A 15,483-nucleotide genomic window follows, 5' to 3' on the forward strand; every position below is an offset into this window, starting at 1 on the left:
GGTAGTGAAAAGGAGTTAAAAAGAAGGAAGTGTGCGGATGCGGAAAGAATGGAATAATTGTGGTAGGCTGCCGGCTGAGTAGTTTGGTGAATGTTTGGTGTGGGTCCGGCGCTGCCGATTGGATGGTGGTGCTGCAGTGTGAGTCAGATAAAAAAAAAAAAAACCAGGAGTAGGATCCAATGGGACTAACTGGCATGTATAGACGCGTGTAATGCAAAAGGGCTGTTTTTGGTCACGTCTCTCGCTTATGGCCATACCTCCCTGAACACGCCCGATCTCATCCGATCTCGGAAGCCAAGCAGGGTAGGGTCTGGTTAGTACTTTGATGGGAGACCTCCTGGGAATACCAGGTGATGTAAGCTTTTCTCACTTTTACTTTATACAGGGGGCGCTCCACTTCACGATTAATTTAAATCTATCACTCCCCTTCCATTTTACTATTTTATATATATATATATATTTTTCTCTCTTTCATAAAGGCAGCTTTTACACACCGTTTTACTCTAAATATCCATCCATCCATCCATTTTCCAAACCGCTTATCCTATTGGGTCGTGGGGGGTCCGGAGCCTATCCCGGAATCAATGGGCACGAGGCAGGGAACAACCCAGGATGGGGGGCCAGCCCATCACAGTCACTCTAAATACTTCCTGGTAATTCTAGGTGCTGTAAGCTGTTCGTGCCTTTATTCCACCAGGGCGCGATCTTCTCACAAACTTGAAGACTGTCACTCCCCATTCACGTTTTACAACTTATTGTTAATGATAAAGAGACAGCTTTTTACACACAGTTTTAAACAAAGTACTGATATTATTCCTCTTCAACTGACCGCTTTGTTTTCTATGCAAAAACCACTTCGCCACAGAAGACTCGATATTATTGGCATAGCAAGTTCTGCTCTTCTCCTTTCAAAACTTGCTAAAAGCTGTATTTAAAAGAACAGATTGGCCGGGGTAATTCACACCCTTCAATGCCAGCTTAATGTTTAGGTTAGTGGGAATCACAGAGGAATTAGGGATGGAAACTTCTTTGCTGGTGGTAGAAGCGGTCTGGTGAATTTTTAGAGAGAAGAGGCCGTCGATGTTTGAATGTAGAAAATTGTTCTGGCTGCAGCCTGCATTATGGACTTGTTGGTGTGTGTAGCTCCCAGTGTTCTGACAGCGTGACGTTTTGGGGAAGCATGTGATTCAGCAGCTACCAGTGGGCTTCGTGCGGCGGAGATTTTGTGGCTGTTAGCGGAGTTGATAACAGAGGGTCGTTAAGAGAAGCCTGCATGCAGTAGGCAAAGGAGTAATGTTTGCCGGCGGGGGACGTGCGGCGATTAACCTGTGCGGTAGTGAAAAGGAGTTAAAAAGAAGGAAGTGTGCGGATGCGGAAAGAATGGAATAATTGTGGTAGGCTGCCGGCTGAGTAGTTTGGTGAATGTTTGGTGTGGGTCCGGCGCTGCCGATTGGATGGTGGTGCTGCAGTGTGAGTCAGATAAAAAAAAAAAAAAACAGGAGTAGGATCCAATGGGAGTAACTGGCATGTATAGACGCGTGTAATGCAAAAGGGCTGTTTTTGGTCACGTCTCTCGCTTATGGCCATACCTCCCTGAACACGCCCGATCTCATCCGATCTCGGAAGCCAAGCAGGGTAGGGTCTGGTTAGTACTTTGATGGGAGACCTCCTGGGAATACCAGGTGATGTAAGCTTTTCTCACTTTTACTTTATACAGGGGGCGCTCCACTTCACGATTAATTTAAATCTATCACTCCCCTTCCATTTTACTATTTTATATATATATATATTTTTCTCTCTTTCATAAAGGCAGCTTTTACACACCGTTTTACTCTAAATATCCATCCATCCATCCATTTTCCAAACCGCTTATCCTATTGGGTCGCGGGGGGTCCGGAGCCTATCCCGGAATCAATGGGCACGAGGCAGGGAACAACCCAGGATGGGGGGCCAGCCCATCACAGTCACTCTAAATACTTCCTGGTAATTCTAGGTGCTGTAAGCTGTTCGTGCCTTTATTCCACCAGGGCGCGATCTTCTCTCAAACTTGAAGACTGTCACTCCCCATTCACGTTTTACAACTTATTGTTAATGATAAAGAGACAGCTTTTTACACACAGTTTTAAACAAAGTACTGATATTATTCCTCTTCAACTGACCGCTTTGTTTTCTATGCAAAAACCACTTCGCCACAGAAGACTCGATATTATTGGCATAGCAAGTTCTGCTCTTCTCCTTTCAAAACTTGCTAAAAGCTGTATTTAAAAGAACAGATAGGCCGGGGTAATTCACACCCTTCAATGCCAGCTTAATGTTTAGGTTAGTGGGAATCACAGAGGAATTAGGGATGGAAACTTCTTTGCTGGTGGTAGAAGCGGTCTGGTGAATTTTTAGAGAGAAGAGGCCGTCGATGTTTGAATGTAGAAAATTGTTCTGGCTGCAGCCTGCAGTATGGACTTGTTGGTGTGTGTAGCTCCCAGTGATCTGACAGCGCGACGTTTTGGGGAAGCATGTGATTCAGCAGCTACCAGTGGGCTTCGTGCGGCGGAGATTTTGTGGCTGTTAGCGGAGTTGATAACAGAGGGTCGTTAAGAGAAGCCTGCATGCAGTAGGCAAAGGAGTAATGTTTGCCGGCGGGGGACGTGCGGCGATTAACCTGTGCGGTAGTGAAAAGGAGTTAAAAAGAAGGAAGTGTGCGGATGCGGAAAGAATGGAATAATTGTGGTAGGCTGCCGGCTGAGTAGTTTGGTGAATGTTTGGTGTTGGTCCGGCGCTGCCGATTGGATGGTGGGGCTGCAGTGTGAGTCAGATAAAAAAAATAAAAAACCAGGAGTTGGATCCAATGGGACTAACTGGCATGTATAGACGCGTGTAATGCAAAAGGGCTGTTTTTGGTAGCATCTCTCGCTTACGGCCATACCACCCTGAACACGCCCGATCTCGTCTGATCTCGGAAGCTAAGCAGGGTAGGGTCTGGTTAGTACTTGGATGGGAGACCACCTGGGAATACCAGGTGCTGTAAGCTTTTCTCATTTTTACTTTATACAGGGGGCGCTCCACTTCACGATTAATTTAAATCTATCACTCCCCTTCCATTTTACTATTTTATATATATTGTTTTTTTTTCTCTCATTCATAAAGGCAGCTTTTAGAAACCGTTTTACTCTAAATACTTCCTGGTAATTCTAGGTGCTGTAAGCTGTTCGTGCCTTTATTCCACCAGGGCGCGATCTTCTCACAAACTTGAAGACTGTCACTCCCCATTCACGTTTTACAACTTATTGTTAATGATAAAGAGACAGCTTTTTACACACAGTTTTAAACAAAGTACTGATATTATTCCTCTTCAACTGACCGCTTTGTTTTCTATGCAAAAACCACTTCGCCACAGAAGACTCGATATTATTGGCATAGCAAGTTCTGCTCTTCTCCTTTCAAAACTTGCTAAAAGCTGTATTTAAAAGAACAGATTGGCCGGGGTAATTCATACCCTTCAATGCCAGCTTAATGTTTAGGTTAGTGGGAATCACAGAGGAATTAGGGATGGAAACTTCTTTGCTGGTGGTAGAAGCGGTCTGGTGAATTTTTAGAGAGAAGAGGCCGTCGATGTTTGAATGTAGAAAATTGTTCTGGCTGCAGCCTGCAGTATGGACTTGTTGGTGTGTGTAGCTCCCAGTGTTCTGACAGCGTGACGTTTTGGGGAAGCATGTGATTCAGCAGCTACCAGTGGGCTTCGTGCGGCGGAGATTTTGTGGCTGTTAGCGGAGTTGATAACAGAGGGTCGTTAAGAGAAGCCTGCATGCAGTAGGCAAAGGAGTAATGTTTGCCGGCGGGGGACATGCGGCGATTAACCTGTGCGGTAGTGAAAAGGAGTTAAAAAGAAGGAAGTGTGCGGATGCGGAAAGAATGGAATAATTGTGGTAGGCTGCCGGCTGAGTAGTTTGGTGAATGTTTGGTGTGGGTCCGGCGCTGCCGATTGGATGGTGGGGCTGCAGTGTGAGTCAGATAAAAAAAAAAAAAAAACCAGGAGTAGGATCCAATGGGACTAACTGGCATGTATAGACGCGTGTAATGCAAAAGGGCTGTTTTTGGTAGCATCTCTCGCTTACGGCCATACCACCCTGAACACGCCCGATCTCGTCTGATCTCGGAAGCCAAGCAGGGTAGGGTTTGGTTAGTACTTGGATGGGAGACCTCATGGGAATACCAGGCGCTGTAAGCCTTTCTCACTTTTACTTTATACAGGAGGCGCTCCACTTCACGATTAATTTAAATCTATCACTCCCCTTCCATTTTACTATTTTATATATATATTTTTTTTTTTTCTCTCATTCATAAAGGCAGCTTTTAGAAACCGTTTTACTCTAAATACTTCCTGGTAATTCTAGGTGCTGTAAGCTGTTCGTGCCTTTATTCCACCAGGGCGCGATCTTCTCACAAACTTGAAGACTGTCACTCCCCATTCACGTTTTACAACTTATTGTTAATGATAAAGAGACAGCTTTTTACACACAGTTTTAAACAAAGTACTGATATTATTCCTCTTCTACTGACCGCTTTGTTTTCTATGCAAAAACCACTTCGCCACAGAAGACTCGATATTATTGGCATAGCAAGTTCTGCTCTTCTCCTTTCAAAACTTGCTAAAAGCTGTATTTAAAAGAACAGATTGGCCGGGGTAATTCACACCCTTCAATGCCAGCTTAATGTTTAGGTTAGTGGGAATCACAGAGGAATTAGGGATGGAAACTTCTTTGCTGGTGGTAGAAGCGGTCTGGTGAATTTTTAGAGAGAAGAGGCCGTCGATGTTTGAATGTAGAAAATTGTTCTGGCTGCAGCCTGCAGTATGGACTTGTTGGTGTGTGTAGCTCCCAGTGTTCTGACAGCGCGACGTTTTGGGGAAGCATGTGATTCAGCAGCTACCAGTGGGCTTCGTGCGGCGGAGATTTTGTGGCTGTTAGCGGAGTTGATAACAGAGGGTCGTTAAGAGAAGCCTGCATGCAGTAGGCAAAGGAGTAATGTTTGCCGGCGGGGGACGTGCGGCGATTAACCTGTGCGGTAGTGAAAAGGAGTTAAAAAGAAGGAAGTGTGCGGATGCGGAAAGAATGGAATAATTGTGGTAGGCTGCCGGCTGAGTAGTTTGGTGAATGTTTGGTGTGGGTCCGGCGCTGCCGATTGGATGGTGGGGCTGCAGTGTGAGTCAGATAAAAAAAAAAAAAGAACATTAGTAGGATCCAATGGGACCAACTGGCATGTATAGAGGCGTGTAATGCAAAAGGGCTGTTTTTGGTAGCATCTCTCGCTTACGGCCATACCACCCTGAACACGCCCGATCTCGTCTGATCTCGGAAGCCAAGCAGGGTAGGGTCTGGTTCGTACTTGGATGGGAGACCTCCTGGGAATACCAGGTGCTGTAAGCTTTTCTCATTTTTACTTTATACAGGGGGCGCTCCACTTCACGATTAATTTAAATCTATCACTCCCCTTCCATTTTACTATTTTATATATATATATATATATATATATATATATTTTTTTTTTTTCTCTCATTCATAAAGGCAGCTTTTACACACCGTTTTACTCTAAATACTGCCTGGTAATTCTAGGTGCTGTAAGCTCTTCGTGCCTTTATTCCACCAGGGCGCGATCTTCTCACAAACTTGAAGACTGTCACTCCCCATTCACGTTTTACAACTTATTGTTAATGATAAAGAGACAGCTTTTTACACACAGTTTTAAACAAAGTACTGATATTATTCCTCTTCAACTGACCGCTTTGTTTTCTATGCAAAAACCACTTCGCCACAGAAGACTCGATATTATTGGCATAGCAAGTTCTGCTCTTCTCCTTTCAAAACTTGCTAAAAGCTGTATTTAAAAGAACAGATTGGCCGGGGTAATTCACACCCTTCAATGCCAGCTTAATGTTTAGGTTAGTGGGAATCACAGAGGAATTAGGGATGGAAACTTCTTTGCTGGTGGTAGAAGCGGTCTGGTGAATTTTTAGAGAGAAGAGGCCGTCGATGTTTGAATGTAGAAAATTGTTCTGGCTGCAGCCTGCAGTATGGACTTGTTGGTGTGTGTAGCTCCCAGTGTTCTGACAGCGCGACGTTTTGGAGAAGCATGTGATTCAGCAGCTACCAGTGGGCTTCGTGCGGCGGAGATTTTGTGGCTGTTAGCGGAGTTGATAACAGAGGGTCGTTAAGAGAAGCCTGCATGCAGTAGGCAAAGGAGTAATGTTTGCCGGCGGGGGACGTGCGGCGATTAACCTGTGCGGTAGTGAAAAGGAGTTAAAAAGAAGGAAGTGTGCGGATGCGGAAAGAATGGAATAATTGTGGTAGGCTGCCGGCTGAGTAGTTTGGTGAATGTTTGGTGTGGGTCCGGCGCTGCCGATTGGATGGTGGGGCTGCAGTGTGAGTCAGATAAAAAAAATAAAAAACCAGGAGTTGGATCCAATGGGACTAACTGGCATGTATAGACGCGTGTAATGCAAAAGGGCTGTTTTTGGTAGCATCTCTCGCTTACGGCCATACCACCCTGAACACGCCCGATCTCGTCTGATCTCGGAAGCTAAGCAGGGTAGGGTCTGGTTAGTACTTGGATGGGAGACCTCCTGGGCATACCAGGTGCTGTAAGCTTTTCTCACTTTTACTTTATACAGGGGGCGCTCCACTTCACGATTAATTTAAATCTAGCACTCCCCTTCCATTTTACTATTTTATATATATATTTTTTTTCTCTCTTTCATAAAGCCAGCTTTTAGAAACCGTTTTACTCTAAATACTTCCTGGTAATTCTAGGTGCTGTAAGCTTTTCTCACTTTTACTTTATACAGGGGGCGCTCCACTTCACGATTAATTTAAATCTATCACTCCCCTTCCATTTTACTATTTTATATATATATTTTTTTTTTCTCTCATTCATAAAGGCAGCTTTTAGAAACCGTTTTACTCTAAATACTTCCTGGTAATTCTAGGTGCTGTAAGCTGTTCGTGCCTTTATTCCACCAGGGCGCGATCTTCTCACAAACTTGAAGACTGTCACTCCCCATTCACGTTTTACAACTTATTGTTAATGATAAAGAGACAGCTTTTTACACACAGTTTTAAACAAAGTACTGATATCATTCCTCTTCAACTGACCGCTTTGTTTTCTATGCAAAAACCACTTTGCCACAGAAGACTCGATATTATTGGCATAGCAAGTTCTGCTCTTCTCCTTTCAAAACTTGCTAAAAGCTGTATTTAAAAGAACAGATTGGCCGGGGTAATTCACACCCTTCAATGCCAGCTTAATGTTTAGGTTAGTGGGAATCACAGAGGAATTAGGGATGGAAACTTCTTTGCTGGTGGTAGAAGCGGTCTGGTGAATTTTTAGAGAGAAGAGGCCGTCGATGTTTGAATGTAGAAAATTGTTCTGGCTGCAGCCTGCAGTATGGACTTGTTGGTGTGTGTAGCTCCCAGTGTTCTGACAGCGCGACGTTTTGGGGAAGCATGTGATTCAGCAGCTACCAGTGGGCTTCGTGCAGCGGAGATTTTGTGGCTGTTAGCGGAGTTGATAACAGAGGGTCGTTAAGAGAAGCCTGCATGCAGTAGGCAAAGGAGTAATGTTTGCCGGCGGGGGACGTGCGGCGATTAACCTGTGCGGTAGTGAAAAGGAGTTAAAAAGAAGGAAGTGTGCGGATGCGGAAAGAATGGAATAATTGTGGTAGGCTGCCGGCTGAGTAGTTTGGTGAATGTTTGGTGTGGGTCCGGCGCTGCCGATTGGATGGTGGGGCTGCAGTGTGAGTCAGATAAAAAAAAAAAGAACATTAGTAGGATCCAATGGGACCAACTGGCATGTATAGAGGCGTGTAATGCAAAAGGGCTGTTTTTGGTAGCATCTCTCGCTTACGGCCATACCACCCTGAACACGCCCGATCTCGTCTGATCTTGGAAGCTAAGCAAGGTAGGGTTTGGTTAGTACTTGGATGGGAGACCTCCTGGGCATACCAGGTGCTGTAAGCTTTTCTCACTTTTACTTTATACAGGGGGCGCTCCACTTCACGATTAATATAAATCTAGCACTCCCCTTCCATTTTACTATTTTATATATATATTTTTTTTCTCTCTTTCATAAAGCCAGCTTTTAGAAACCGTTTTACTCTAAATACTTCCTGGTAATTCTAGGTGCTGTAAGCTGTTCGTGCCTTTATTCCACCAGGGCGCGATCTTCTCACAAACTTGAAGACTGTCACTCCCCATTCACGTTTTACAACTTATTGTAAATGATAAAGAGACAGCTTTTTACACACAGTTTTAAACAAAGTACTGATATTATTCCTCTTCAACTGACCGCTTTGTTTTCTATGCAAAAACCACTTTGCCACAGAAGACTCGATATTATTGGCATAGCAAGTTCTGCTCTTCTCCTTTCAAAACTTGCTAAAAGCTGTATTTAAAAGAACAGATTGGCCGGGGTAATTCACACCCTTCAATGCCAGCTTAATGTTTAGGTTAGTGGGAATCACAGAGGAATTAGGGATGGAAACTTCTTTGCTGGTGGTAGAAGCGGTCTGGTGAATTTTTAGAGAGAAGAGGCCGTCGATGTTTGAATGTAGAAAATTGTTCTGGCTGCAGCCTGCAGTATGGACTTGTTGGTGTGTGTAGCTCCCAGTGTTCTGACAGCGCGACGTTTTGGAGAAGCATGTGATTCAGCAGCTAACAGTGGGCTTCGTGCGGCGGAGATTTTGTGGCTGTTAGAGGAGTTGATAACAGAGGGTCGTTAAGAGAAGCCTGCATGCAGTAGGCAAAGGAGTAATGTTTGCCGGCGGGGGACGTGCGGCGATTAACCTGTGCGGTAGTGAAAAGGAGTTAAAAAGAAGGAAGTGTGCGGATGCGGAAAGAATGGAATAATTGTGGTAGGCTGCCGGCTGAGTAGTTTGGTGAATGTTTGGTGTGGGTGCGGCGCTGCCGATTGGATGGTGGTGCTGCAGTGTGAGTCAGATAAAAAAAAAAAAAAACAGGAGTAGGATCCAATGGGACTAACTGGCATGTATAGACGCGTGTAATGCAAAAGGGCTGTTTTTGGTAGCATCTCTCGCTTACGGCCATACCACCCTGAACACGCCCGATCTCGTCTGATCTCGGAAGCTAAGCAGGGTAGGGTCTGGTTAGTACTTGGATGGGAGACCTCCTGGGCATACCAGGTGCTGTAAGCTTTTCTCACTTTTACTTTATACAGGGGGCGCTCCACTTCACGATTAATTTAAATCTAGCACTCCCCTTCCATTTTACTATTTTATATATATTTTTTTTTCTCTCTTTCATAAAGCCAGCTTTTAGAAACCGTTTTACTCTAAATACTTCCTGGTAATTCTAGGTGCTGTAAGCTGTTCGTGCCTTTATTCCACCAGGGCGCGATCTTCTCACAAACTTGAAGACTGTCACTCCCCATTCACGTTTTACAACTTATTGTTAATGATAAAGAGACAGCTTTTTACACACAGTTTTAAACAAAGTACTGATATTATTCCTCTTCAACTGACCGCTTTGTTTTCTATGCAAAAACCACTTTGCCACAGAAGACTCGATATTATTGGCATAGCAAGTTCTGCTCTTCTCCTTTCAAAACTTGCTAAAAGCTGTATTTAAAAGAACAGATTGGCCGGGGTAATTCACACCCTTCAATGCCAGCTTAATGTTTAGGTTAGTGGGAATCACAGAGGAATTAGGGATGGAAACTTCTTTGCTGGTGGTAGAAGCGGTCTGGTGAATTTTTAGAGAGAAGAGGCCGTCGATGTTTGAATGTAGAAAATTGTTCTGGCTGCAGCCTGCAGTATGGACTTATTGGTGTGTGTAGCTCCCAGTGTTCTGACAGCGCGACGTTTTGGGGAAGCATGTGATTCAGCAGCTACCAGTGGGCTTCGTGCGGCGGAGATTTTGTGGCTGTTAGCGGAGTTGATAACAGAGGGTCGTTAAGAGAAGCCTGCATGCAGTAGGCAAAGGAGTAATGTTTGCCGGCGGGGGACGTGCGGCGATTAACCTGTGCGGTAGTGAAAAGGAGTTAAAAAGAAGGAAGTGTGCGGATGCGGAAAGAATGGAATAATTGTGGTAGGCTGCCGGCTGAGTAGTTTGGTGAATGTTTGGTGTGGGTCCGGCGCTGCCGATTGGATGGTGGGGCTGCAGTGTGAGTCAGATAAAAAAAATAAAAAACCAGGAGTTGGATCCAATGGGACTAACTGGCATGTATAGACGCGTGTAATGCAAAAGGGCTGTTTTTGGTAGCATCTCTCGCTTACGGCCATACCACCCTGAACACGCCCGATCTCATCTGATCTCGGTTGCTAAGCAGGGTAGGGTCTGGTTAGTACTTGGATGGGAGACCACCTGGGAATACCTGGTGCTGTAAGCTTTTCTCATTTTTACTTTATACAGGGGGCGCTCCACTTCACGATTAATTTAAATCTATCACTCCCCTTCCATTTTACTATTTTATATATATATATTTTTTTTCTCTCATTCATAAAGGCAGCTTTTAGAAACCGTTTTACTCTAAATACTTCCTGGTAATTCTAGGTGCTGTAAGCTGTTCGTGCCTTTATTCCACCAGGGCGCGATCTTCTCACAAACTTGAAGACTGTCACTCCCCATTCACGTTTTACAACTTATTGTTAATGATAAAGAGACAGCTTTTTACACACAGTTTTAAACAAAGTACTGATATCATTCCTCTTCAACTGACCGCTTTGTTTTCTATGCAAAAACCACTTTGCCACAGAAGACTCGATATTATTGGCATAGCAAGTTCTGCTCTTCTCCTTTCAAAACTTGCTAAAAGCTGTATTTAAAAGAACAGATTGGCCGGGGTAATTCACACCCTTCAATGCCAGCTTAATGTTTAGGTTAGTGGGAATCACAGAGGAATTAGGGATGGAAACTTCTTTGCTGGTGGTAGAAGCGGTCTGGTGAATTTTTAGAGAGAAGAGGCCGTCGATGTTTGAATGTAGAAAATTGTTCTGGCTGCAGCCTGCAGTATGGACTTATTGGTGTGTGTAGCTCCCAGTGTTCTGACAGCGCGACGTTTTGGGGAAGCATGTGATTCAGCAGCTACCAGTGGGCTTCGTGCGGCGGAGATTTTGTGGCTGTTAGCGGAGTTGATAACAGAGGGTCGTTAAGAGAAGCCTGCATGCAGTAGGCAAAGGAGTAATGTTTGCCGGCGGGGGACGTGCGGCGATTAACCTGTGCGGTAGTGAAAAGGAGTTAAAAAGTAGGAAGTGTGCGGATGCGGAAAGAATGGAATAATTGTGGTAGGCTGCCGGCTGAGTAGTTTGGTGAATGTTTGGTGTGGGTCCGGCGCTGCCGATTGGATGGTGGGGCTGCAGTGTGAGTCAGATAAAAAAAATAAAAAACCAGGAGTTGGATCCAATGGGACTAACTGGCATGTATAGACGCGTGTAATGCAAAAGGGCTGTTTTTGGTAGCATCTCTCGCTTACGGCCATACCACCCTGAACACGCCCGATCTTGTCTGATCTCGGAAGCTAAGCAGGGTAGGGTCTGGTTAGTACTTGGATGGGAGACCACCTGGGAATACCAGGTGCTGTAAGCTTTTCTCATTTTTACTTTATACAGGGGGCGCTCCACTTCACGATTAATTTAAATCTATCACTCCCCTTCCATTTTACTATTTTATATATATATTTTTTTTTTCTCTCATTCATAAAGGCAGCTTTTAGAAACCGTTTTACTCTAAATACTTCCTGGTAATTCTAGGTGCTGTAAGCTGTTCGTGCCTTTATTCCACCAGGGCGCGATCTTCTCACAAACTTGAAGACTGTCACTCCCCATTCACGTTTTACAACTTATTGTTAATGATAAAGAGACAGCTTTTTACACACAGTTTTAAACAAAGTACTGATATAATTCCTCTTCAACTCACCACTTTGTTTTCTATGCAAAAACCACTTCGCCACAGAAGACTCGATATTATTGGCATATTATCTGCTCTTCTCCTCCTTTCAAAACTTGCTAAAAGCTGTATTTAAAAGAGCAGGTTGGCCGGGGTAATTCACACCCTTCAATGCCAGATTAATGTTTAGGTTAGTGGGAATCACAGAAGAATTAGGGATGGAAACTTCTTTGCTGGTGGTAGAAGCGGTCTGGTGAATTTTTAGAGAGAAGAGGCCGTCGATGTTTGAATGTAGAAAATTGTTCTGGCTGCAGCCTGCAGTATGGACTTGTTGGCGTGTATAGCTCCCAGTGTTCTGACAGCGCGACGTTTTGGGGAAGCATGTGATTCAGCAGCTACCAGTGGGCTTCGTGCGGCGGAGATTTTGTGACTGTTAGCGGAGTTGATAACAGAGGGTCTTTAAGAGAAGCCTGCATGCGGTAGGCAAATGAGTAATGTTTGCCGGCGGGGGACGTGCGGCGATTAACCTGTGCGGTAGTGAAAAGGAGTTAAAAAGAAGGAAGTGTGCGGATGCGGAAAGAATGGAATAATTGTGGTAGGCTGCCGGCTGAGTAGTTTGGTGAATGTTTGGTGTGGGTGCGGCGCTGCCGATTGGATGGTGGTGCTGCAGTGTGAGTCAGATAAAAAAAAAAAAACAGGAGTAAGATCCAATGGGACTAACTGGCATGTATAGAGGCGTGTAATGCAAAAGGGCTGTTTTTGGTAGTGTGTTTCGCTTATGGCCATGCCAGCCTGAACACGCCCGATCTCATCGGATCTCGGAAGCCAATCAGGGTAGAGTCTGGTTAGTACTTGGATAGGAGACCTCCTGGGAATACCAGGTGCTGTAAGCTTTTCTCACTTTTACTTTATACAGGGGGCACTCCACTTCACGATTAATTTAAATCTATCACTCCCCTTACGTTTTACTATTTTATATATATATTTTTTTTCGCTCATTCATAAAGGCAGCTTTTGCACACCGTTTAACTCTAAATACTGCCTGGTAATTCTAGGTGCTGTAAGCTGTTCGTGCCTTTCTTCCACCAGGGCGCGATCTTCTCACAAACTTGAAGACTGTCACTCCCCATTCACGTTTTACAACTTATTGTTAATGATAAAGAGACAGCTTTTTACACACAGTTTTAAACAAAGTACTGATATTATTCCTCTTCAACTGACCGCTTTGTTTTCTATGCAAAAACCACTTCGCCACAGAAGACTCGATATTATTGGCATAGCAAGTTCTGCTCTTCTCCTTTCAAAACTTGCTAAAAGCTGTATTTAAAAGAACAGATTGGCCGGGGTAATTCACACCCTTCAATGCCAGCTTAATGTTTAGGTTAGTGGGAATCACAGAGGAATTAGGGATGGAAACTTCTTTGCTGGTGGTAGAAGCGGTCTGGTGAATTTTTAGAGAGAAGAGGCCATCGATGTTTGAATGTAGAAAATTGTTCTGGCTGCAGCCTGCAGTATGGACTTGTTGGTGTGTGTAGCTCCCAGTGTTCTGACAGCGCAACGTTTTGGGGAAGCATGTGATTCAGCAGCTACCAGTGGGCTTCGTGCGGCGGAGATTTTGTGGCTGTTAGCAGAGTTGATAACAGAGGGTCGTTAAGAGAAGCCTGCATGCAGTAGGCAAAGGAGTAATGTTTGCTGGCGGGGGACGTGCGGCGATTAACCTGTGCGGTAGTGAAAAGGAGTTAAAAAGAAGGAAGTGTGCGGATGCGGAAAGAATGGAATAATTGTGGTAGGCTGCCGGCTGAGTAGTTTGGTGAATGTTTGGTGTGGGTCCGGCGCTGCCGATTGGATGGTGGGGCTGCAGTGTGAGTCAGATAAAAAAAAAAAAAAAACCAGGAGTAGGATCCAATGGGACCAACTGGCATGTATAGAGGCGTGTAATGCAAAAGGGCTGTTTTTGGTAGCATCTCTCGCTTATGGCCATCCCACCCTGAACACGCCCGATCTCGTCTGATCTCGGAAGCTAAGCAGGGTAGAGTCTGGTTAGTACTTGGATGGGAGACCACCTGGGAATACCAGGTGCTGTAAGCTTTTCTCACTTTTACTTTATACATGGGGCGCTCCACTTCACGATTAATTTAAATCTATCACTCCCCTTCCATTTTACTATTTTATATATATATTTTTATTTTCTCTCTTTCATAAAGGCAGCTTTTACACACCGTTTTACTCTAAATACTGCCTGGTAATTCTAGGTGCTGTAAGCTCTTCGTGCCGTTATTCCACCAGGGCGCGATCTTCTCACAAACTTGAAGACTGTCACTCCCCATTCACGTTTTACAACTTATTGTTAATGATAAAGAGACAGCTTTTTACACACAGTTTTAAACAAAGTACTGATATTATTCCTCTTCAACTGACCGCTTTGTTTTCTATGCAAAAACCACTTCGCCACAGAAGACTCGATATTATTGGCATAGCAAGTTCTGCTCTTCTCCTTTCAAAACTTGCTAAAAGCTGTATTTAAAAGAACAGATTGGCCGGGGTAATTCACACCCTTTAATGCCAGCTTAATGTTTAGGTTAGTGGGAATCACAGAGGAATTAGGGATGGAAACTTCTTTGCTGGTGGTAGAAGCGGTCTGGTGAATTTTTAGAGAGAAGAGGCCGTCGATGTTTGAATGTAGAAAATTGTTCTGGCTGCAGCCTGCAGTATGGACTTGTTGGTGTGTGTAGCTCCCAGTGTTCTGACAGCGCAACGTTTTGGGGAAGCATGTGATTCAGCAGCTACCAGTGGGCTTCGTGCGGCGGAGATTTTGTGGCTGTTAGCGGAGTTGATAACAGAGGGTCGTTAAGAGAAGCCTGCATGCAGTAGGCAAATGAGTAATGTTTGCTGGCGGGGGACGTGCGGCGATTAACCTGTGCGGTAGTGAAAAGGAGTTAAAAAGAAGGAAGTGTGCGGATGCGGTAAGAATGGAATAATTGTGGTAGGCTGCCGGCTGAGTAGTTTGGTGAATGTTTGGTGTGGGTCCGGCGTTGCCGATTGGATGGTGGGGCTGCAGTGTGAGTCAGATAAAAAAAAAAAAAAAAACAGGAGTAGGATCCAATGGGACCAACTGGCATGTATAGAGGCGTGTAATGCAAAAGGGCTGTTTTTGGTAGCATCTCTCGCTTATGGCCATACCACCCTGAACACGCCCGATCTCGTCTGATCTCGGAAGCTAAGCAGGGTAGAGTCTGGTTAGTACTTGGATGGGAGACCACCTGGGAATACCAGGTGCTGTAAGCTTTTCTCACTTTTACTTTATACAGGGGGCGCTCCACTTCACGATTAATTTAAATCTATCACTCCCCTTCCATTTTACTATTTTATATATATATTTTTATTTTCTCTCTTTCATAAAGGCAGCTTTTACACACCGTTTTACTCTAAATACTTCCTGGTAATTCTAGGTGCTGTAAGCTCTTCGTGCCTTTATTCCACCAGGGCGCGATCTTCTCACAAACTTGAAGACTGTCACTCCCCATTCACGTTTTACAACTTATTGTTAATGATAAAGAGACAGCTTTTTACACACAGTTTTAAACAAAGTACTGAT

At 44.5% G+C, this 15,483-nt stretch overlaps 12 non-coding genes and 1 pseudogene across 12 annotated transcripts; all 13 read left to right on the plus strand.

The window, feature by feature from the left end:
• Positions 1 to 243: 243 nt before the first annotated feature.
• On the plus strand, positions 244 to 362 carry LOC125735419 (5S ribosomal RNA). The gene has a single exon (XR_007394715.1). It is a non-coding gene; the product is annotated as a 5S ribosomal RNA (ribosomal RNA).
• A 1,213-nt stretch (positions 363 to 1,575) lies between these two features.
• LOC125735420 (5S ribosomal RNA) lies at positions 1,576 to 1,694 on the plus strand. Its single transcript, XR_007394716.1, has one exon. It is a non-coding gene; the product is annotated as a 5S ribosomal RNA (ribosomal RNA).
• Positions 1,695 to 2,906: 1,212 nt separating this feature from the next.
• Positions 2,907 to 3,025, plus strand: LOC125736566 (5S ribosomal RNA). The gene has a single exon (XR_007395844.1). It is a non-coding gene; the product is annotated as a 5S ribosomal RNA (ribosomal RNA).
• Positions 3,026 to 4,103: 1,078 nt separating this feature from the next.
• On the plus strand, positions 4,104 to 4,222 carry LOC125734939 (5S ribosomal RNA). Its single transcript, XR_007394241.1, has one exon. It is a non-coding gene; the product is annotated as a 5S ribosomal RNA (ribosomal RNA).
• A 1,079-nt stretch (positions 4,223 to 5,301) lies between these two features.
• Positions 5,302 to 5,420, plus strand: LOC125734202 (5S ribosomal RNA). The gene has a single exon (XR_007393525.1). It is a non-coding gene; the product is annotated as a 5S ribosomal RNA (ribosomal RNA).
• Positions 5,421 to 6,519: 1,099 nt separating this feature from the next.
• Positions 6,520 to 6,638, plus strand: LOC125733826 (5S ribosomal RNA). The gene has a single exon (XR_007393161.1). It is a non-coding gene; the product is annotated as a 5S ribosomal RNA (ribosomal RNA).
• Positions 6,639 to 7,887: 1,249 nt separating this feature from the next.
• LOC125729016 (5S ribosomal RNA) lies at positions 7,888 to 8,006 on the plus strand. Its single transcript, XR_007389556.1, has one exon. It is a non-coding gene; the product is annotated as a 5S ribosomal RNA (ribosomal RNA).
• Positions 8,007 to 9,080: 1,074 nt separating this feature from the next.
• LOC125733827 (5S ribosomal RNA) lies at positions 9,081 to 9,199 on the plus strand. The gene has a single exon (XR_007393162.1). It is a non-coding gene; the product is annotated as a 5S ribosomal RNA (ribosomal RNA).
• A 1,074-nt stretch (positions 9,200 to 10,273) lies between these two features.
• LOC125733851 (5S ribosomal RNA) lies at positions 10,274 to 10,392 on the plus strand. The gene has a single exon (XR_007393185.1). It is a non-coding gene; the product is annotated as a 5S ribosomal RNA (ribosomal RNA).
• A 1,077-nt stretch (positions 10,393 to 11,469) lies between these two features.
• On the plus strand, positions 11,470 to 11,588 carry LOC125733731 (5S ribosomal RNA). The gene has a single exon (XR_007393068.1). It is a non-coding gene; the product is annotated as a 5S ribosomal RNA (ribosomal RNA).
• Positions 11,589 to 12,662: 1,074 nt separating this feature from the next.
• LOC125731903 (5S ribosomal RNA) lies at positions 12,663 to 12,781 on the plus strand (annotated as a pseudogene).
• A 1,076-nt stretch (positions 12,782 to 13,857) lies between these two features.
• LOC125736160 (5S ribosomal RNA) lies at positions 13,858 to 13,976 on the plus strand. Its single transcript, XR_007395444.1, has one exon. It is a non-coding gene; the product is annotated as a 5S ribosomal RNA (ribosomal RNA).
• A 1,078-nt stretch (positions 13,977 to 15,054) lies between these two features.
• On the plus strand, positions 15,055 to 15,173 carry LOC125734802 (5S ribosomal RNA). Its single transcript, XR_007394105.1, has one exon. It is a non-coding gene; the product is annotated as a 5S ribosomal RNA (ribosomal RNA).
• Positions 15,174 to 15,483: the final 310 nt, after the last annotated feature.

The sequence above is a fragment of the Brienomyrus brachyistius genome, chromosome 2, assembly GCF_023856365.1.
Source record: "Brienomyrus brachyistius isolate T26 chromosome 2, BBRACH_0.4, whole genome shotgun sequence".
NCBI classification, from domain to species: domain Eukaryota; kingdom Metazoa; phylum Chordata; class Actinopteri; order Osteoglossiformes; family Mormyridae; genus Brienomyrus; species Brienomyrus brachyistius.